Source organism: Sminthopsis crassicaudata, chromosome 3 (genome assembly GCF_048593235.1).
Source record: "Sminthopsis crassicaudata isolate SCR6 chromosome 3, ASM4859323v1, whole genome shotgun sequence".
Classification (NCBI taxonomy): Eukaryota; Metazoa; Chordata; class Mammalia; order Dasyuromorphia; family Dasyuridae; genus Sminthopsis; species Sminthopsis crassicaudata.
In genome coordinates this window covers 300,620,373-300,643,727 of record NC_133619.1, presented here as the reverse complement: position 1 = coordinate 300,643,727, position 23,355 = coordinate 300,620,373, and the positions used below count along the sequence as shown (strand labels likewise).

General features: G+C 37.0%; 1 long non-coding RNA gene across 1 annotated transcript; it reads right to left on the bottom strand.

Moving 5' to 3' along the window:
- Positions 1-1,242: 1,242 nt before the first annotated feature.
- Positions 1,243-20,613, bottom strand: LOC141559515 (uncharacterized). Its single transcript, XR_012487455.1, has 2 exons — positions 20,129-20,613; positions 1,243-2,210 (listed from the first exon to the last, which is right to left on the bottom strand). It is a non-coding gene; the product is annotated as an uncharacterized LOC141559515 (long non-coding RNA).
- Positions 20,614-23,355: the final 2,742 nt, after the last annotated feature.

Below are 23,355 nucleotides of genomic sequence, written 5' to 3'. Positions count from 1 at the left end.
GGATGGAGAAAAGCCAGTAATTAAAGTTAAAATCACACATTCAGGGTTATCTGAGGGGATGATTTGGGAGAGTGACTCTGCTCAGAGGAGGGTGGGAGCCAGTGAAAAAGAGTATGGTATTTTCATCTTCAGTCAAATACCACCTTCTGCCCTATCTCCACAGACAGTGGTTAAGGTAAGATTCAGGGGATTAAAGACTCACAACCAACCTTCATCAAACAATACAGAGGTCTATACTTATAGCTGGTGAGGCAAAAGTTCTGACAGACATTAAAGATCACATAATTCAAGTGTGCCTGTTAATCCATGATAATCCCAAGTAATCTCTAGACACAGAACACAGTTGAATCCGAACATAGCATATGTCATGGGATCACTTCCAGGATCCTCCAAGCATTTATCAGTAGTTACTGGGAGCCTAATAAAATTCATGGTGCTTCTAAGCTAATAGTCTATTGACCACAATATAGTCTGTTAGGATGGAACTGAGACCACAGAATCCAACAGGCCAATTTTTAGTAATCACTATAACATGCAATAAGTAATATATGGGTAATTGCATTATGAGGACAAGTGGTTTGACAATTCCCTAAGAAAGGAAGTACCAATAGAGGAGGAAAAACGTGGTATAAGTGCAATAAGCAAGGGAGATAGTAGGGTTTCCTAGTCCCACAGCACATTGAGGGGGACATATCAGGCCACTGAACTGTAGATCAAGCTGAGGATTTCTTGGTTTGCAGACACTGGATGATGTAATATAGCTTATATATATGAGTCAGGAGAGTTGAGCTGCACTTAGATTGTAGTGAACAGAATTGTTGCTTTTGGACCTTTGTTCTTAAAGAGGATCAGTGATATCAGTAAGGTGTCTTAACTTGCAAATGAATTGGATTTAAGTGAGGCAGGGCTGGGTAAAATCACCAGCCTCACTTTCTCCTCGTGAACCATCTGGGTTCAGTGGCAAAAAATCAGGGTGGCTGAAAATGGCCCCAGATGCTGTGGGCAACTTTGGCTTTTTTAAACTAAGCTCTTTACCATGTTTCAACTTTGTCTGAGGCAACACCCATTCAATGATTAAGAATAAGAAATAAGGGGGGAAATGACTACTCAAAAATATGTCATTTTGGAGGGAGAAGATCATCAAAATAAATTATTTATATTTATTCAGAGCCACAAAACCCAAACAAGAACTGAGGCTTGAGATGGGCATTTTTATTAAGCAATGAGTGAGAGCCAGAGTGATTTTAGGTTCCATTTGAATACCAATGGTTTTATTAATGCTTGATTTTCCAGAGTTCTATTTCAAGAAATGTATATTCTTGGTAAGGTCTCTCCTGGGTTTCAGTTTCTTTGAGATAACATCCATTCAATGATTTAAGGTTGAATAAGAAATTAAGTAAAAGTTGGCCTTGTTTGCTCATTCAAAAAAAAAAAATCAATTTAGGAGAGGAATATGAGAGTTTCTGGCCAGTACAGAAAAAAATTGCTATCTACATTTACTGTAAGCCATCAAAGCCCAAAGTGACCAAAAATGGCTCTGAATTTAGGAATACACATGCACAGGCATGTGCATACACACACACACAATTGCTGTATCCATTATTTATGCAATATCTTGTAACTATGCTCATTTTAATTCTAGGAGTGATTTTATTGCCTTTCGGGTCTAGCCATCTTCTGTTTCTTCGGTCAGCTTATATGAAAGACTATGAACAACAACACAAACCCAATAAGTCCTTAGAAAAATTCCTAACATTTAAGCAAAGGTTTGGCTCTCTGCCTTAGGGGGCATTTCTTGCTAATTCTTGACTTCTTTATGTTTGAGGCAAAAATAAAAGCTATTTGTCATTGTGGTAAAGCAATGCAGAACAATGCTTGCTTCAAGGCAGGTACCAAACTGAGGAAAGAGAACAGTCTTTCAAGACCCTTCTCTCATTCCTAGAGGTGGGGGGGTACAAGTGGTCACATCTGCCACAGTCTCCTGTTCTCAGATGCCATTCAGGTCCACGACTTTCTCAATGTCTCCCTTCTTGATTTGTCACAGTCCACTGCAACTTTCACTTTTTCCTTTGGCAGATTGCTCCTGTGCTGTTGTTTCTGGCTTAGTTCTGCTCACTCCTTCCTGTCTCCTGCTAGTTGGCTCTCATGTATTTATATTTGCTATGGATTAATGTTCTTATTGAGGAAGTCATCCTGGCAGATTAGCAGAACTGTCAAAAAGAAAAACAGAAAGAAAAGTTATTGAAGCATTTTAAAAGTTGCACAAAAGAGCACACATTTAAGGCCAAAAGAAAACACAAGATGAACAGGACAGCTTTAAAAGTCTTATGTTGATTTTAGTATGCACATAAAGGGCAAAGAAAACTGCTTCATGGATATTTGCAATTTCATGTATTCTATCCTCTTTTTGTTTTTTTATTTGGATAAGACAATGTTCACTTTATTCGATGTATTTCAAATGTATTTTACATATGTGTTAGGATTCTTACAAGGTGCTAAGTCACTGGAATGGATAGACAATAATTATCTAATTTAGCATGGTTCAATATGATTGATCTGACCGAAACAAGGTACTGAGTGGAATTGAGAAGCCAATGGTTAAATCTAATTTAGCATTGATTTAATCCTACAACAAATAATGGTGTGTACTCAGTGGGCAACATATAAGCAGGAAGCTCTCAAGGGCAAGGAGAACTTCGGGAGGACTTTGGGAGACTCAGAGTCAAGATTCATTCCCACTTCCATCTTTGTTCTGGCTGGAGACATTGGGAAGATGAGAGGCTGAAGCTGGCAGAGACAAAGAGCAGCAAGAGCTCTTGGGAACCAAGGAGAGAGGAAGGCCTCCAGAAAACTAGCAGAGCCTCAAATGAAGGAAATAAGATTTTGGATTTGGACTTTAACTTCTGGTTGCATTTGGAATTACTGAGCTGAACTGAAACTGAGGCTGCCTCCAGAAGCCTCCCAAGAAACCTGCACCCAGAGAACGATTACAATTTAGGTAACAGAACATTACACATATGTGTGTATATATGTGTGTGAATATACATTCAATACCTAAAAAGAATGTTAAACTATAAATCATTATTCAATTAATAAATTTTATCCATTGCCACATTAATGTTGAGTTAAGCTTGGTGAAAATGTGCCATGAATCTGAGCTTGATGATTGCTGATTAGTGTAATTGGTCTCCATGTTCCTTAGATTCATTTTTTTTTTTCTCCCTCTGAACAGGAAAGATAGACCTGCAGAAAACCCCTTTTCAATGCTTTCTGAGGGTTCCAAAGCTAAGCTATGGGAGGTTGAAATAGATTTTTGGAGTGAAGCCCAGAAGGAAGGGAATTCATGTCAGGAAAGAAGATTTTCACAATGTCTTAGTCCCAATCTCCAGCTTCATTGTTATTTGTGGAACAACCTGCTATCTCTAGTTGTATGACTAGAGAGCTCATGTATTTACCTATTTTCTCTTTTTTTCCTCTTTATTTGGAATCTGAGTACATGTGCTGACATTCTTAAATTAGTTTTCTTCTTGTGCTATACTGTATGCCTTGTATGTATCAACATTGATCTGTCAACACTGAATATTCTAAATTCATGACTTTCCTGTCTGCAATGCATATTGCTGTATGTTATGTGCCTGTACGTGTGTAACTGTATTTGGGAACTCACCAATGACCTTGCAAGCTAAGATACTGTGAGTAGAAACTCAGTTCCTCCTCTTTCCAAGAGGTTGGAGAAAGCTAATTTCAGAGAAAAGAAAAACTTCTTCCAAAGAGGATACTTCTTTCTGTATGCCTCTTAGCCAGTGTGTTCCTATTGTATGTGTGTGAATATAACAAGGGGCTCACCAATGGTCGAGTTGAGGTGTGAGAAACGAGGGTTGAGATCCTCTGACAGCAATGGGATCCCCTGGTCCGCGCTGCCAGCTTTTTGTGAAAGTATTTGCAATTCCCAATGGCGAGGTTTGTGGGGGGAAATGGGTTTATTACATTGAGAAAAATAACTCAGCAGGCAAAATCCTATTAGGATTTTTAGCAGAGATGGGTTTACAGTCTTTTGGTTATAGTGGATTTTTGTTGCCCCTAGCTAGGGAGCAATTTCAGGGACTAATTTTCAATCCAATAGAGGGTGGTCAAGAGGAGGAGATTACTTATCTGGGGGTTTCCCATATCAACAGGAGGGTGGGGCCCCTCCCAGAGGGGTTTGAGATTGGTAACCCAGGACCACCCTTCCTCCCAAGATCTCAGTTTACATCAGTTGTCTCCGTGGAGAACCAAGAAAATGAGTGAACATTAAATTCCACCTCTCCCTGAGAGAAACCGAGGCCTTTGCAACTGGGAAACTAGTGAGATGATGAATGAGACAAGGGATGTTTCTGCCTGTCCTTGCCAACTAGAGCCTCCTAGTTCAAACACTTACATTGTGGGATTCTGAGCCTTCTGCTAAGGCACAAAAGGAAAAAAATAACAACAGAAACTCATTCAGTTTTCTTTCTGCTGTTTTATTTAAAATGAAAAAAGTACAGAGATTATAACTTATCAATGTGGGAACAGAAAGAACCTATACAAAAAGGAAGAATAGATGTTTCAACAGTGTACAGAGTTCTTAGAGTCAGGTCTGGTTTCAAATATTGTCTCTGCCAAATCACACTCTGACAGAAGGCCACTTTGTGTGTGTGTGGGTTTGCATGTGCGCACGTGCTCTAAGTCTCAGCTTCTTTACCTATAAAATGAGAAAACTGGACTTGATGACCTCTAAAATCCATTTCAGCTCTAAAGGTATAATTCTATGATCCTTTGAAATATCCACCTTCTAGCCATATCTCTTTTCTTTTGTTGGCACTCAAAAAATCCCATTTACTTAAATGCCTATTTGCTTTATCTATTTTTATTGTTATGTATTTTCAGAAGAAGCTGACTTCTCTTAGGTTTCACCCAGTGAGTGAGTTTGAGTGTGTGTGTGTGTGTGTGTGTGTGTGTGTGTGTGTGTGTGTGTGTGTGTGTGTGTGTGTGTGTCTATGTTAGGGAAATCTAGACTAGAAATTGTATATAACTGTTGAAGAACTTATACCACAGAGAGAAAGGAACTCCTTTTTTTATTAAGTGCTAGTGTACCAGTGGGAGCTTTCAAATGAACCTAATAGATTTCATTAGGAACACATTATCAAAATTCCTCTCCCTCCCCCACCTCCCAATTCAAATAGTGGAAAAAAAGAAATAGGCAAAACCTGGGCAATGAATAAACAGCTTTACTTAATGAAAGGAGATCTAGTAAAAACTAGAGTAAAGACATTTCTAATTCATTTTTTCCCTCCCTGGCATATTCGCTGTCTCATTATCTTTGGGGCAGAGTAAAGAGCTTCATTTTTCTTTCTCCTTTGGGATACTAATGATTAAAGTCCACACATTCTGGGCTGATTTGGGCCACAGTGACTGCTTACAGGAGAGTGAGGGCCAGTGAGAGGCAGTAGGTACTTTTCTTCTTCAGCTAAATATCATTTTCTGCCCTATCCTCATACATAGACACATAACAAAAGCAATTTAGGTAAGATCCAGGGGATTGGTGAATAACAACAAATCTTTCTAGGGCAACCAGGACAGAGGTCTGTGCTGATAGCTTGTATGGTAGGAATCCTATACTCATTAAAGATAAAGTAACTCAACTATATCTGTTTGTTCCTGATCTACCTGGTAATTTCAAGAATTGCTGCTAGTATCTTTTGTTTTAATAGTTTTATTTTATTTTCCCCTATTAAATGTAAAAATTTCTTTCATTTGTTTTTAAAACTTTGAGTCCCAGATTTCTCTCCCTTTCTCCAATGCTCAGCCCTCATTAAGAAGGAATGTGTGAACATTCTGGTAAAGTTATATTTTGAAAGAAAACATAGATCTTCCTTCCTACCCAAAAGCCTCAGGAAAAAAAAAAAAAAAAAGGAAAAAAAAGAGTAAGTTTCAATCAGTTCTTTGGCTATGGATAGCCTTTTTTTTATCATAAATTTTTCAGAATAGTCATAGATCGTTGTATTGTTGAGAATCGCAAAGTCATTCACAGCTGATCATGCCATAACATTGCTATTACGTTGTATACAGTACATTTCACATTGTTTCAATTCATGGAGAACTTTCCAGATTTTCCTGAGAGCATCATGGCTTATCATTTCCCACAGAATAATATTTCATTATAATCACATGCCACAATTTATTCAGCCACTCCCCAATTGATGGGCATTGCCTCATTTTAAAATTCTCTGCCCTGAGAAGAGAGCTGCTACCATTATTTTTGTACATATAGCTATATTTTTTCTTTAATCTCTTGGGATTCATGACTAGTAGAGGTATTGTTAAGTGAAAGGATTTGCATGATTTTATAGCCATTTGGGCATGGTTCATATCTTTTGCTCATTTATCAATAGAAGAATGGGTCTTATTAAGAAAAATAAATAAATTTGACTCAGTTCCCTACATATTTGAGAAATGAGGCCTTCATCAGAAAAATTTGCTTCAAATGTCTTTTCCCAATTACAGTTGCTATTTCCCTTTTATTTTATTCTCTCCCTTCATCCTGACTCTTCTCAAAAGTGTTTTGTTACTAACCATCCCCTCCCCAATACGTTCTCTCTTCTACTACCCTCCTTCCCTACTGTATTCCCTTCTTCTCCCTCTTTCCTGCAGTATAAGATAGATTTCTATGTCCATATTGAGTGTATATGTTATTTTCTCTTTGAGTAAATTTTGATAAACATAATTCACTTATTCCCCTTTCCCCTGCCTCTCTTCTCCTCCACTGTAAAAGCTTTTTCTTGCCTCTTTTATGGCAGATAATTTATGCCATTCCACCATTCCCATTCTCCCAGAATATTTCCCTCTTGCCCTTTAATTTTATTTTTAAAAATATTATCCCTTCAAATTCAGCTCATATTTCTTTTCTCTATTTATGTATACTCCTTTAAAGCGCCATAACAATGAGAAAGTTCACATGAGTTACAAATATCATCCTCCCATGTAGGAATGTAAATAGATAAACCTTGTTAAGTTCCTTATGATTTCTCTTTCTTGAGTACCTCCTTATGCTCCCTGAGTCCTGCATTTAAAAATCAAATTTTCCATTGAGCTCTGGTCTTTAAAGCAGAAACCACTGAATCTTGTCTTATTCTGCCTGTGGCTCCATTATACTTTAATTGTTTCTTTCTGGCTATTTGCATTATTTTCTCCTTGCTTTGGAAGTTCTGGAATTTGGCTGTAATATTCCTGGCATTTTTTAGCTTGGGATCTCTTTTAGGAGGTGATCAATGTATTCTTTTAATTTCTATTTTATCTTCTGGTTCCAGAATAAAGGGTTAATTTTCCTTGGTAACTTCTTCAAAGAAGTGTGCATACTTTTTGATGCAGTAGTGTCTCTACTGGGCCTCTATCCCAAAGAGGTCATAAAAAAGAAAAAAGGATCCACATGTGCAAAAATGTTTATAGCAGCCCTTTTTGTAGTGGCAAAGAATAGAAACTGAGTGGATGCCCATCAGTTGGAGAATGGTTGAATAAGCTATGATATATTTATGCTATGGAATATTATTTTATAAGAAATGATCAGCAGGATCATTTCAGAGAGGCCTGGAAAGACTTACATGAGCTGGTGCCGAGTGAAATGAGCAGAACCAGGAGAACATTGTACATAGAAACATCAAGATTATGTGATGATCAACTCTGATGGTTGTGGCTCCTTTCAACAGAGAGGTGATTCAGGGCAGTTCCAATGGACAGGTGATAAAGAGAGTCATCTGCACCCAGAGAGAGGACTGTGTTGCCTGAGTGTGGATCACAACATAATAGTTTCACTTTTATTGTAGTTTGCATTTTGTTTTCTCATTTTTTTTCCTTTTTGATCTGATTTTTCTTGTGCAGAATGATAATTGTGGAAATATGTATAAAAGAAATGTATTAGATTACTTGCCTTCTAACGGGAGGAAGGGAAGGAGAAAAAAATTTGGAATACAAGGTTTTACAAGGGTGAATGTTGAAAACTATGCATATTTTGAAAATAAAAAGCTTTTAAAAACTAATAAAAGGAATTTCATTCCTATTGTAACAGGAGTTTTAAACAACAACAAAAAAGAAAATTTCTTGAAAGATGATGTCTATATTCTTTTTTAGATCATGGTTTTCAGGTAGACCAATAATTTTAAATTTATGTCATCTAGATCTATTTTTCAGGTCAGTTGTTTTTCCAATGAGATATTTCACTATATATATTTGGTTTTGTTTTATTATTTTTTTAATTTCTCAAAAAGATATTAGTTTCCATTTGCTCAATTCTAATTTTCAAGGAATTATTCTTCTTAGTAAGCTTTTGTACCTCCTTTCCTATTTGGCCAATTTTGCTTTTTTTTTTTTTTTTTTTTTTTAATAGTTTTTATTTACCAGATATTTGCATGGGTAATTTTACAACATTGACAATTGCCAAACCATTTGTTCCAATTTTTTCCCTCCTTCCCCCCCCCCCCCCCCAGATAGCAGGTTGACTAATACATGTTAAATATGTTAGAGTATAAATTAAATACAATATATGTATACATGACCAAACAGTTGTTTTGCTGAACAAAAAGAATCGGACTTTGAAATAGTGTACATTTAGCTTGTGAAGGAAATCCAAAATGCAGGCGGACAAAATTAGAGGGATTGGAAATTCTATGTAATGGTTCATAGTCATCTCCCAGAGTTCTTTCGCCAATTTTGCTTTTTAAAACTTTCTTCTCTTCATTTGTTTTTTGTATTTTCTTTTGTATCACTCTGTCTCTCTCTCTCTTATTTAAACTCTTTCTATTTTTTCATCTACCTTTCTTTACTGGATTTTCAAAATCTTTTTTGAGCTCTTCCATGGCCTGAGACCAAATCTTATTTTTCTTGGAGGCTTTGGATGTAGGATGTTGTTATCTTCTTCTGAGTGTGTGTTTTGACCTTGCTTGTTATCATAGTAGCTTTCTATGGTCAGAATCTTTTTCTGTTATATATTCATTTTCCTAGACTATTATTTGGTTTTTAACTCTTTGTTAAAGTAGGCTCTGTTTCCAGATGAAGGGTGCACAGTCCCAAGCTTCAGGGATTTTGTGCAGCTGTTTTCAGAGCTTCTTTTAGGGACCTAACCACAAGCCCTCTTTTCTGCCCTGAAACTGTGAAGAGTGTCTCTTCCCCTTTCTAGCTGTAAGAACTAGTGTGCTAAACCAATAGAGTCCTTCCTCAGTGTCAATGAAGAGACATCCTGTGGGCTGAGGCTCTGGAAGCTGTCACTGTCACTGTCACTGCCCACTCCTGGTTTCCCAAGATCCTCTCAACCCACTGATGAACTCAAGGTTGAGTTTGTCAACCTACTGACCTACCTCAGATGTGTGTCTGAGCTGAGAAGGCTAGAAACTGCCAATACTGCTGATTCAGTAATCCAAAGGCCTGTTCTGTTTTGCTGGTGTCTAGGCAAAGGCTGAGGCTGGGCTGGCACAGCCTGCACCAGGACTGCATGCTGGATTCCCACTCTGATTTCACAGACCTTTCCTGTGGACCTACTAAATTATCTTTAGCTGGAACATTGTTCCACACTATTTTTTGTTTGTGTGTTCTGATGCTCTAAAATTTGTTTAGAGTCCTTATTTAACAGAGCAGTTTGAAGGAGAGTTTGAGGAGTCCCTGTGTTAATTCTGCCATGTTGGCTCTGCCTCCTATTTTTAATGTCTTAATTTTTTTTTTTCAGTATCAACATTGTCTAACAATCTCTAGATATAGACCACAGTTGGATTCAAACACAGCATTAACTTGGAACAGGGGCTCCAAGCCTCAGCCATGTCACTGCCAGTGACCCCCCCAAGCATGAAGCATTGGTCACTAGGAACCTCAGAAGACCCTTGGTGCTTCTAAGCTAATATGTTGGCCACAATGTAGTCAGGGAGAATGGTACTGAGGTCACAGAGTTCAATAAAGACATTTTTTTTCTGCAATAATACATATATAGCAAGTAGGAAATTAGGAGAGATCTTCAAGTTCATAGGGAAATATAAACTTCTTTTGACCCAGAGTAAAAATGGACCTCAGTGAAAGTCAAATATGACAAAGATAGACCAGAGGGGAAGGACACTGTGAAAAATAAAGTGAGAGGTAGGATATCCAAGGTGAGATTCATTTGACAGAAGTCAATTATGCAGCTATATGCAAGAAAATGTCAGATTGCTGAAACTAGGTTTTAGGGAGAAAAAAGAATGAGATCTGGTTTTTCTCAGCTTGTAGATACTGGCACATATTATATCTGAAGATGGGCTCAGTCCACATAAGTCCAAACTAATTCCCTCATTAAGCCACACAGTAAACAGCTAATAAAATATATTGCTATTTGCTTTTAAAATGGGACATCTTGGTAGTATATAATTCATTTTAATTGTAGAATATGATGAGACTCCCAGGTTTAGTTTGTCCCTTTTTGTACTTCTTTAGTCATTTTACATGAAAGGAAAGACCATGAATGCTATAGCAAAACCAATGAGCCCCTAGTTATGAAAATTCCTAAAATTAGGTAAAAGTTTGGCTTTCTGCATTAGTGTACACTTATAATTCTTGCTATCTCCTGGTCTTTTTATATTTGAGGCAAACTTAAAGCTATTTGAATCGTGGTAACAAAGAGTATATAGAACAATGCCTGCTTCAAGATAGGCTACCAAGCTAAGGAAAGAGGAGACCCGCTCTTGACCCTTTCCTCAGTCCCAGAGAAGGTGGGTATAAGTGACCATCTCAGTTAGAATCCCCCTACTCTCAGATGCCAATAAGGTCCATGGCTGTCCTCAGTTTCTCCTTTCTTGATCTGCCACTGTCCAGTGCCACTTTCTCTTTCTCCTTTTGCAGATTGCCCTTGTGATGCTGATTGTTTCTGGCTCAGCTCTTGAAGTGCCCACTCTTTCCTGTTTCCTAGAAGACCTTCAAAATCTTTTTGGTTCTGAAGAGGCTTTTTTAATGACAAAATATATACTTTATGTCAGTGGAGGGAAGGACTGCAAATCCATTGGAAAGGGTGGGGATTTGTTTTCTGGTTTTGTGGTGGTTAAGGTATTTGCTAGGTATGTTGTGGGGTGCTCATGTATTTGGATTGAATTGTGGGGTAGTTTACTAGGAATTAGCGTTCTTATTTAAGAAGTCATTCTGGCAGATTAGCAGGGCTAACAAAAAAAAAAGAAAAATGTTCATTGAACCTTTAAAAAATTGCACAAAAGTGCAGAATTAAGGTCAGAAGAAAACAACAAAAAAAAAACCACAGCTTAGAAAGTCAAATGTTGATTTGTTATATACATAATACAAAATGCAAGAGAACATGATAAGAGACTTGCACTTTCATTTCTGGTCCTCTTTTGGAGGTTCCATTTTGCATAAAAAACTTTTTAATTTTATTTGGTGTTTATTGTGTTCAGAATTTTAAAAGATAAGTTAAAAACATGGATCCAGGACTTGCATAGTGCAATGTCCTTTAGTAAACATTAATAGCAAAAGAACTCAAGTTGAATAGTTTAATTCCATGAGCAGATCTTCTCTCTATTAAAGATAAATGTACAATATCAGGAAAGTAAGTTAGATGCTTCGTTTCTCTGGGCTGCCCTTTACTCATCTCTAAAATGAAAGGAAATTTGACTAGATAGCATGGAAGATCCGTTCTTTGCCTTTTTCAAAAGCCATTTCCAACTCTTTCCACAACAAAACTGAATGATATTCCATTTAAATATCAAGACCCAAATAAAATATTACAAATTAGTTGCTTCTCAGTACAACTGACTTCCATGTTCCTTTTATTCCTATCTTCCTCTCTTTGTAAAGGAATATGAATCTCCAAAATATCCCATGTCACTGCACACTCTTGTTCATGCTTCCCGAGGAGTCCATAAGCTAAACTTTGGAAAGTGAAAAATAGATCCTTGTTTTTGAAGTGAATCCCACAGCAAAGGGGAATGAATAGTTTCAGGAATGAAAGTTTCCAAAAAGATTGCTCCTTTCTCAAACCTAAGAGATTGAGAGAACGACTGGAATTAATGAATAACCCAGCTTTCAAGGTATGGCTAAATGGTGCTGAGAGGGAAGGGAATAATACCCCTACAAAAAAAACCAAAAAACAAAAAAAACTGTGGTTTGAATTATGTTGTTACACCTACATGGAACAATCCCCAGAAAATTATACAGTTATGTGTAGTTCCCTTGAGAACAAAATTCTTAATCCTAAATCCATAGAACCAAACATTTGCAGCCACAAAGATCCTGTGATTTATAAGTTGTTGCTAGCTTAAGTTAAGAGGAAACTAATATGAGATCAACCCTAAGACAGGAGAGCTGAGGGTTTTCATGTACAGCTGAAGATGAAAGGGAATGAGAAGGAAGAGGTGGCTGTTGTTCCATAACAGCAGCAGACACCTTGGTAGTCAGTGGTCTTTATCTCACATTCACTTCATTTTTTATTCTGTTAAAGAATATATCAAATTGAATATGATTTCTCACAAATACTTGCCAACTAAATCTATCTCTATGTTGCCTTCCAAGCAGCTAGGGGGACAGAACACTGGGCCTGGAGTCAGAAAGATTCATTTTTCTGAGTCCAAACCTGGCTCTAGCTACTTATAAGCTGTGTGACCCTAGGCAAATCACTTAACCCCATTGCCTCAGTTTCCTCATCTGTAAAATGAGCTGGAGAAGGAAATGGCAAATCACTCCAATGTCTTTGCCAAGAAAACTCCGAATAGGAGCAGGAAGAGCTGGACATGATGACTAAACAACAACTGAGGGATTAGGTTGTCTTTCTAATGCTCTTGGTTGGCTAAAGCCTACTTTCCACTATGTTCTTCCCAGTATCATTCAATATCTTTTGGCTTCAGCAAAGAAATAATTACTGAGGGAGTAGATCAAGAACAAAAGTAAATTCTCCTCTTCTGACCCACTTAATCTGGGAGTATGGTCTCCCCACTCCCACCTGAGCCACTGGGAAGAATAGGCTCGGTACAGGACCTTTATATTACCAAGTACACTTCCCATGAAGCAGAGCACAATGTAGGAAGTCACTCTCAAACTTGGAGAAATCAGGGGTGCTTTCCATCCATCACTAGAATGGGTTTACTAAATTACTTGGAGGATCTTTCTTTGCTTTGGTTACCCATTTATTTTGGCATGAACTCTACTATTGTAGCACATGCCTGTAGTTCCTGCTACCAGGGGAAGGTGAAGCTAACGGACTGCTTAAATTTGACATTTCTGACTTGCAATAGGACAAAAGATAATTAAGTTTCTATACTACATCTGGCTTCAAGCTAATGAACCCCAAGAGAGACTATCTAAAAGGGTGGCTAAGAGGAACTAAGAACTGGTCTAGGTTAGAAAAGCAAAGTAGGTTGAGGCTTGTTTGTGGGTCAGAACTTTATATTCCATGTAAAAAATTTTAGCAAGCCTTTACACTCTTTGTCTTCTTCTCCTTCCCCTCCCTTCCCTTCTTTTCCTCTCATTATCTTTCCTCCTCTTCTCCTCTTCTCCCTTTCTTCCCTGTTTATCCTTGCTTCTCTTCATTCCCAATCCTCTCCTCTTTCCCTTCAATTTTCACCTATCCTCTCATTTCATCCCTTCGTCGGTAGTTGAAAATTTGGTTTTCAATCTTGCATGAATCTCATCCTGGTGACCCTGGATAATGAACCAATAGGTATTCTTTTAAAAGATTCCAATTCAAGGCTCCTTACAAACAGAGAAGAGAACTGGACTTAATTAAGAACTGAGAGGACAGGGAAGAGTGTTTAAATATTTAGGTACAAGTTAGGAAAATGGATTAATTACATAGCCAAGGTAAGCTCTCAGGTTTTGAAATCAGTAGAGAATGACAAAGTGGGGCCACAGGTAAGGAGACATTATGCTGAACATTTCTTATGTATCTATGGGGTCTTATTTGCTTCATGCAATGGATTGCTGGAATGCATTTACTAGTGTGCAAGACAAGAAGCAGAGAGTCAGATCAGTCATTGTACTAGAGGGCAGGAAGAGTTCTTTGCAATACTAAATTCAAGTATTTACAAGGAGATTATTTTTATATATATATATATATATATATAATTTAGAGGTTTCCATTAAAAGAAATCTATGATTTCATGAAGGAAGTATCACATTAGCAAGAAATTTATGTGTACCTTCTTTAAAATTTTCTTTTTATTCTTATTGTCCACATTTTACTGGATCAAATTTTTGATAAAGTTCTCTAGATATTATCTTCATTCTCATATACTAAAGTCTTGGATAACTTTCTTGGTGACACCAGGAATTTGAGTTTTAAAACAGTATGATTCATAACTCAAGGTTTGAGAAATGAAGGTAGATAGGCTTTTAGATATAGATAGGGTTAGTTAGGTGGTGCAATGAATAGGATGCAGGGCCTGGAGTCATCCTCATGAGTTCACTACTCTTGGATACTTACTGTGTGACCCTGGGAAAGCCATTTAACCTTCTTTGCCTCAGTTTCCTCATCTGTAGAATGAGCTGGAGAAGTAAATGGCAAACCACTCCAGTGTCTTTGCCAAATGGGGTCATAAAGTATAGTACATAATTGAAAAATGACTCATTTGCAACAACAACAATGTGTACAAGAAAATCTAAACCCAAATGTACATGGATATTAGAATTTGTGTTTATAGTAGATTCATATTTTTAAGAATCAAATTCACATTATGCATTACTAGCACTGGAGGCAAGTAGAGTTCTTGCCATGGCCAAATTTCTTCTGACCCCATCATTCTGAGATTTCTCAAAGAGAAGAACCCCATCAGGAACATTGGGCTTAACCTAACAAAATGAAATAGAATGGAGACGAATGGAAAATCCTTTATGCAAATCCAAAAAACAACTCTCTAAATACTAGAAGACTAGAGAACAGTATCAATCTGATTCTTCCAGTGCTACTTGATTTCACCAACTTTCTCTTTTCTGACTTAATTTGGAAGCCAGATCTGTGCTGATACATTAAAATTCATTTTCTGCCTAAACTCTTCTGTATGCCTCAAATGTCTGATAACTAGTTTAGGCTTAGTCTAAAGACATCATTCTCTTGTCTTTCTCTGTCTCTATCTCTCTCTGTTTATCTTTTTCTCATTTGTGATTGTTAACAGGGGAGTCAGTAATGTTTGTCCCTTATAAGTGGATACTCAGTCCCTATCCTCCCTAAGAGTTTGAAGAGTTGCTGGTCAGGGATTTAAAAAAAAAAAAAAAAAAAAAAAAAAAAAGGCAAGGGTGCAGATGACTGGTGAAAAGCTCCAGAAATTTGTAACCTCGGCAAAAAGGACTGTAGTGAGATGGTAGGTAGAGGCAAGGGAGGCTGCTGTAAAGACTTGCCAGCCAGAACCCTCATCATTCAACCACTTCCATTGTGGGACCAATAAGTTATAGCACCCTGAGTCTTTTGCTAAAGCAAGAACGCATATCAATGTGGAGACATCAGGAGCCCATTTGGAATGGAGGAATAGATGATCTGTTTTCACAGTGGATAGAGGGCTGGATCTGGAGTCAGGAAGTCCAAATTTCAAACAACCTCTGCCAATTATTCACTCTGTGACTGAAGGCAACTGTTGTATCCTCACTAAAGCCTCAATTTCCTTATCTGTAAAGTAAAAGGGTTGACTACATGGCCTCTAAAGTCCCTTCCAGCTCGAAATCTACAATCCTATCATCCCAGAATTCTCTGAAATATTTATCTCAAATCCCTGTCTCATCTTTCTTTGGCTGTCTTTGACTGAGCCACGATAGCGCCTGTTTTACTTATTCAAGTTAGCTCCTTTCTATCTCCTACAATTCATTGTTAGGGGAACCCGGCTCCTTTAAGATATCTAGTATGTGCTTCTCTGTGTATGTGTGTTTGAGGTTTAAGCCATTTTAAAGTATGTCCAGAGAGAAATTGTTGGAGTACTAGTTTTGGGCTCAATGAACCATATAAATTATATTAACTAGTTATTATTAAATTTCCTACCCTTTTAAGAAGTAGAAAAGAATGAACACATTGGGAACTTAGGTGAAACCTGGGCAATAGATTAGCAATTCTACTTAGTAGAGGATGTTTGGCAGGTTGGAATTAAAATATTCTGTTATTTCTGGCATGTCCCCTGCCTCATTATGCATTCTCAGGCAGGATAAGAGACCCTAGTCTTCCTCTTCCTTTGGGGTAGAGAAGAAGCAGTGGTTAAAGCTAAAGCCCTTTGACTTAACACATTACCTGAAGAGCTAATTTGAGAAAGAGACTCTGCCCACAGGAGGATGGGGCCCATTGTGAGGCAGGAAATAATTTTCATCTTCAATCAAATACCTTCTTCTGCCCTACTCCCTACAGTCATACAACACAAGAGTGACTAAGATAAAGCCCACAACTTTCTGGAGCAACCAGGATAGAGATCTAATTGTGCCAGTGGTTGATGAGGCCCAAGTTAGGTGGAGAGAACCACACTAAAGCAAGCACTAAGCTGAGAAAGAGGTACCAAGTTCCCAGAAGTGGAGGATACAAGTGACCACATCAGTCAAAATGTCCTACACTCAGATACCAAGCAAGTCCCTGACTTTCTTCAATCTCTCCCTTCTTGATTCTGCCACTGTCCGGTGCCACTTTCTCTTTCTCCTTTTGCAGATTGTCCCTGTGCTGCTGATTGTTTCTGGCTCAGCTCTTGAAGTGCCCACTCCCTCCTGTCCCCTGCAAGACTTTCAAAGTTTCTTTTTGGTTCTGAGAAGGCTCTTTCATTGACAAAGTATATACTTTATCTCAGTGGCATAGGAAGGGCCATCATTGTTAAGGACTGTAACTCCATTGGTAGAGGTGGGCATTTGTCTTCTGGTTTTCTAGTGGTTAGGGTCTGTGCTAGGTGGCTTGTGGGATGTATTTATGTTTGAATTGGAATATTAGGTGGTTTACTATGGATTAGCGTTCTTATTGGGGAAGTCATTCTGGCAGATTAGCAGAGTTGCCAAAAAGAAAAAAGAAGGAAAGAGAACAAAGGTTATTGAAGCATTTTTTAAATTGCACAAAAGAGCACCAATGCAAAATCAGAAGAAAACATTGCCCAAGACAGTTTGGAAAGTCACATGTTGAATTTTTTATGTATAGAAAAGTAACATACATAATAGAGGTTTTTAATTTCATATACTATCCTTTTGGGGTTTTATTATGGATAAGAAAAATATTTTTGTGATGTTTATACATATGCATATATATAAACACACATATATCATATATACATATATATGAACATCATATATACATGTGCTATAAGGTATGATGACCTACTTTAGGTTTTCATAGCAAGAAAACTAAATCTGAAAAAAACTAAATTTCTTTTTATTTAGGGGCGAACATACTTTTGGGATTGTGTGTAAATTCCCTTACTTCTCTGGGTTTTGCTTTGCTTATATCTAAAATGAAAGGGGATTCAACTAGATGGCATATATGTAAAGTCCATTCTCTGGCTTTTTCCAAAGGTTATTTCCAACTGTTTCAGAACTGCCAAGATTTTTTTCTCTTTCAATATATTAAATATTTTAAAGATTTATTAAACCCAAATTTCTAGATCATTATTCATTTATTAAACTCTTTGCATGAAAATATCAATGTTTTGAGTTGAGCCAAGGGAGTTGCGTTGAGTTAATTGAGAATGAGTGCCACATTCCTTAGATACCTGTGCTCCTCCACAAAGGTATATGTATCTGCAGTAGCAATGCTTAATATTATCATGCTTCCTGTGGATCCTATAGTAACACTACAGATCTTAGCTTTTGGATGAAAGTCCCAGGGAATGGGAGGTGTGTCAGGAATTATAATTTCCACAATAGCTGTGTCCTTTCTCAGCCTTTACCCCGCCAGTCCAATTAAAATCAATGGACAATTAGCCTTGCAAGATATGGTTAAATGGTGCATATGAATGAGTGTTGAGGGGGGCAGTATAACTAAACGACCTGTGATTATTCATAAGATAAATCAGGCCTCACAAATTTATACAATTTATGGAGCTTCCTCCAGAATAAAAATTCACTTAAGTCTTGATTCCATAGGACCAAACCCATAGCAATATAGTCTGACAACCCCTGGCCCAGTATTGGCTACAGAAGCTGTAGTTCTTCTCAGCTTAGGGAGAAATGAAACTACATGAGATCAGTCCTAAGAGAGAAGGAAAAAGAGCATGTGAAATTTGTTCAATAGCAGCAGCAAGACCACCTTGTCAGAGTATGGTCTTTATTGTCTTATTCCACTTATGTTTTACTATGATAAAGATCTATTTTTTGGATTTATTATCATTTGCCTTAATGATTGGCTCTGTCTCTGTGTTTTGCTAGCTTTTCTTTATTTGCAACATGAGAGTGCAATGGAAGCCACTCAAAGTCTATTTGTACATTCCTAGGTCAGGGCTAGAAGTTCCAGTGACCCTCTAGACACAGCATCTTGAAACAATTTCACTCTCTAATTAGGGACATAAAACTGAACTATTTCATATTTATGCTTCCAAATATAAAATTATAATGATTACAGGGCATTTTAAATAAATCTACCCCATAGACAAGACCCTGCTATAAGTTCTTATAATTATATATTCCCAAGCAAACTAAAGTTTTTATTATTTGCTTGACAAAGCTTTTAAAAATAGAATTCCTGTTAAGATGACAGGAAAGGATAATGATAAATATTGTAGGGGATGTGGGAAAACTAGGACACTAATGCATTGTTGGTGGAACTGTGAAATGATCCAAATATTCTGGAGAACAATTTGGAACTATGCCCAAAGGGGCTATAAAACTGTGACCCAGCAGTGCCATTACTGGGTGTGTATCTGAAGGAAATTATAAAGGAGGGAAAAGCATCCACATGTGCAAAAATGTTTATAGCATTTCTTTCTGTAGTAGCAAAGACGTGGAAAAGGAGTAGGTGTCCATCATTTAGGGAATAGTTGGACAAATGGTACATGAATGTAATGGAAATTGTTGTTCTATAAAAAATGATGAACAAGCTGATTATAGAAAGGTCTGGAAAGATTTATATGAACTGATGCTGAGTGAAATAAATAGAACCATGAATACATTGCATACAATAATAGCAAGAATGTGATGATCAACTATGAAAGGCTTGGTTCTTTTCAGTAGTTCAATGATCCAAAGAAATCCCAATAGACTTTGGACAGAAAATACTATCTTGAACCAGAGAAAGAACTAAGGATTCTGAATGTAAATCAATGCATGCTATGTTCACTTCTTTTTTCTATTTTTTTTTTTTCTCTCCCATGATCTTTCCTGTTTGCTCTGATTTTTCTCTCCTATCATAATTCATAAAACAATGTGTATTTAAAATAAGTTAAAAATAAAAGAGAATTCCTTTAAATTTCAAATGTAACCACTCTATTTAAGAATATAATGTGATTTTCCAAAGTTTAATAGACCAATGCATTTTTAGCACCACATTTGTTACACTGATAGGAGTGAAATAATGAAATACTTTGAAGACACAGACTCATAAAATTCAAATGAACCAATGAAACTACTATCTCTGCTTCTCTGCAAAATGGGTAGCATTTTGAACTTGATGATCTCTAAAGTCCATTTCAACATTCAATCTCTTATGCTAAGAACTTTATTTTCAGTATTTTAATAGCTATAAAATACTTAGAAAGGCAAACACTTAAGTATCTGTCAAGTTCACATCTTGATAAGACTTATTTCCTGGGATGATGACTGGAGTCTATATTCAACATAGGGTCAATATTCTGAGGGGGCTGGGATTCTTGGGCACAGGGTCCTTAGCTATCTCCCCCAGGGTCTGAAAGAAGGTGGTGACCCAGGAGGTGATGCTTTCAGCAGCCTGATGCATGTTGCCTCCTGTGTCATTCTTGTTGAGCTGATGCTTTGAAATTCTGAGGGTTTCACCTAGGCCCATAGTCTTTCCCTCAGAAGTGGCAGTTGGCTGACGGTTGGTGTCAATGTTGGAGAGTAATGGCGAGCCCCTTCTCCACAAGTTTGTCCCTATTCAATTCTTCAAGAGATAGGCTAAAAGCAAAATTAATGGGAGTTGAATGGGTTGTATCAGGTATTCTTGGAGCTTAGGGTCAGGAAGGAAGTGACAGTCCAGGTGATGGCTGACCTGATACATATTGCTTTCTGCCCCACTTTCTGTATCACTTGCTGCCTTAGCTAGCCTACTTTTCCTGATTGAGCAGTAACAGTTGTTTGATACTTTGTATTGGTAGTGGTGAGCTTGGCTGCTCCTTATAACAGGGCTCTTCTACTTAATGAAGGCTAAAGCCTCTAGTTGGAAAACACAATGATTCTAGTGACTCCAGGACTTTACCTGCCTTTTGCTGGCAGTTGATTGGCAGTTGGTCCAGGTGGTGGGAGGAAATGGTCAGCCCCTTCTGTACAATACAAGTTCTATCCCATTTTATGGATGTGGGGGATGGGCTTATTGTAGCACTACTACAACTGGGGAGGTCACTGCTATGCCTGGGACTATTTTCCATAAAATCCTTGCCTATTTCCTCTGAAGGAAACTGAAGAAGAACTAATAATCGGGGAGTGGTAATGAAAGTTTTGTCCAGCACACAATTCCTCCTCTCTCACCCTCAGGGAACCTCGGTGGTTCAGTTAGGTAAAATTTCCTGCACCAGTGGTGGCAGTACCTCAGTACTTACTGTTAGACGGTGAATAATGGCTTTCTTCACTACTGGGGATGCTGACGTGATTTTTTTCTTATATTTTCACAATATATATGCAAGAAACATGTGAATATTATTTTGTATATTTTAAGAAAGTTGAAAATTTCTTCAGTTTCTTATATTTTTGTCTGATGTTCCATAATTACTCCATAATTAGATTAGAAATAAAGATACAAAGTTAAAATATACAAAAGACAAAACTAGCAATACTAGATAACAAATTTTAAGTGGTAAAATTGTCATGTGATTTTAGACACATTAGTGGAAGACATCCCAAAAGTACATGGATTTGGTATAATTTATTTTAAATGAAGTCTCCTTTCTCTTTTTCTTTCAGTGTTTGAGCTCAAGTTCTTTCTGTAATAATATTTGTGACTAGTACTAGCAGATTAAAATGATTTTTAAACTTTTTCTTTGCATATTTTTCATTCCTAAGACATTTAAAAATAAATCCAATAACTACATTTTCAAATTGATTGAAGTATTTTTAATTTTTGAATGTGTTTTTTTCAAATGTTACAAATTATTAAAATGTTTATTTTTCATTCAGTATTCAAATAACTGCCCCTTACCAAAACAATCTTTTTTTAAGTTTGTTTCAAGTGAAATGTGCAATTTCTTTGGCTGTAGGTATTCAACTAAATAAAGTGATATTATGAATACTTTGCCCTTGTGTGTTTAGTGATTAAATCAGGATATTTTAAACCCCTTCCTACCATTTCCAAACACATCTCAAAATTACACATTTAAAGCTATAATTAGTCAATGAAAACATTTATCAAGGGCTTATTATATGTCTGGCACCTTTTTGAGTTTGTGGTTACTAATACAAAGAATGAAGTAATCACTTTTATAAGAACTTTACATTCTTTGATGGGGAAGTCAAACACACACACACATACATACAAACACATACTACATATACAGACATAGAATAAGTATAAATACGGTAAAGGCAATTGGGAAACTAATAAAGTAAATGCAACATTTAGGAAGATGAAGTTGGGTTTCATATAGAAAGTAGTGATTCAACTTTATCTTGAAGGAAGTAGGGATTAATTCTATAAAGCATTATCAGGAAGTATATTCTAGGTATAGGAGACAGATAAGATAAAGACACACCTACTATTGTAGATGGAGTATACAGTATGACTAGCAAGGAGAATGCCAAGTTTCTGGATCAAAGAGAAATGTTTAATGATACTTTAAAGATGGGTTTGCATCAGGTTAATTAGCAGCTTAAACTCCAAACAGAGGAATTAATATTTTATCCTCAAAGCAATACTGAGCCACTGTGGGTGATTGAGTGAAGGGGTGACATGGGCAGACATTTAAAAAGATCACTTGAAATCAGAGTATGAAGGATGCACTGGACTCAGGTTCAAGACTTGAGGCAGGCATCTAGAGGAGAGAGTGGGAGGAAGGAGGAAAAAATCTGAAACACAAAGCTATGCAAAGGTCCCTGTTGTCAAATTATCTGTGCATATGTTTTCAAAATAAAACGCCTTATTTAAAAAAAAAAAAAAAAGACTTGTGGCAGGGGGGCCAATTAGGAGACTTTTGAAATAGTCTAGGTGAGAGATGATGAGGTCCTGAAATAAGATGATAGCTATGTGAAGGGTAAGAATGGTTCAGATGTGAGAGATGTGGTAATAGAAATGTAAAAAGTTATGCTGTGAGGGAGAGAGGATAATGATGAAGGAAGCTAACTAAAAGACTGGAAGTGGTGTTGGTGCTTTAACAGAAACAGGGAAAATTGGAAGAAAGATAAATTTATGGAAAGATAATAAATTCACTTTTGAACATTTTGAGTTTGTGATGTTTGAACTTAAAGGTTCAGACAAGTTAACATGTCTTAGAGGAAAGTTAGTAATGCAGGATAGAAACTCATGGAAGAGGCAATGACTGGATAAAAGAAACTATGATCCATATGCTTGTAGATTTTAGTTAAATATAAGAGGGTTGATAAAGTTACCAAGAGAAAGGGGATTGAAAGAGAAGAGAAGTGTAGCTAGGACAGGACCTTGGGAAAACAAAGAACTTTCCAAATTTGACAGATGAGTAGCCTAAGGCCAAAATATTGTTCAGATTCAAGGTCACATTGAAAGTAAATGGGAGAGCTCTGATTCTTTCAAATTCAAGTCCTTTGACTCCATATAGGTTGTTCTATCCATTAAAAGAAACATGTACTATCTCTGTCAGAGATATTCAGAGAGGTCTTCTGTTCCTGATTATTTTGGAAGGTATCTCTTTAAGTCTAAAGATTCAATCTCTTTCTCTTGATTATTCCAACTATATTATTTCACTGACCTGACTGTTACATCATTAGGAGTCCTCTTAACCAAGATGTTTTCTTAAAACATAGGAAGAATTTTCCTATTCTCCTAATATTCTTAATCTTCTAGGTGCATATTTTACCCTGCTCCACTTTGTTTCCAAGTTTAACAAAGTAGCATAAGTAGCACAAATTAATGGATAACAGTATTAGATTGCTCTTGGAAATCTCTCTACCTGCCTCACTCAGCCAGACTAGAAAAGACACATCTAGTCTGTGCAGCTTAATTTCTTTGATATTTAGTTTCATAAGGACATTATTCTGGAAAACAACTTGGAATAAATAATGGGAGAAATTTTCTAAAGAGTTTTTATTGGGGAT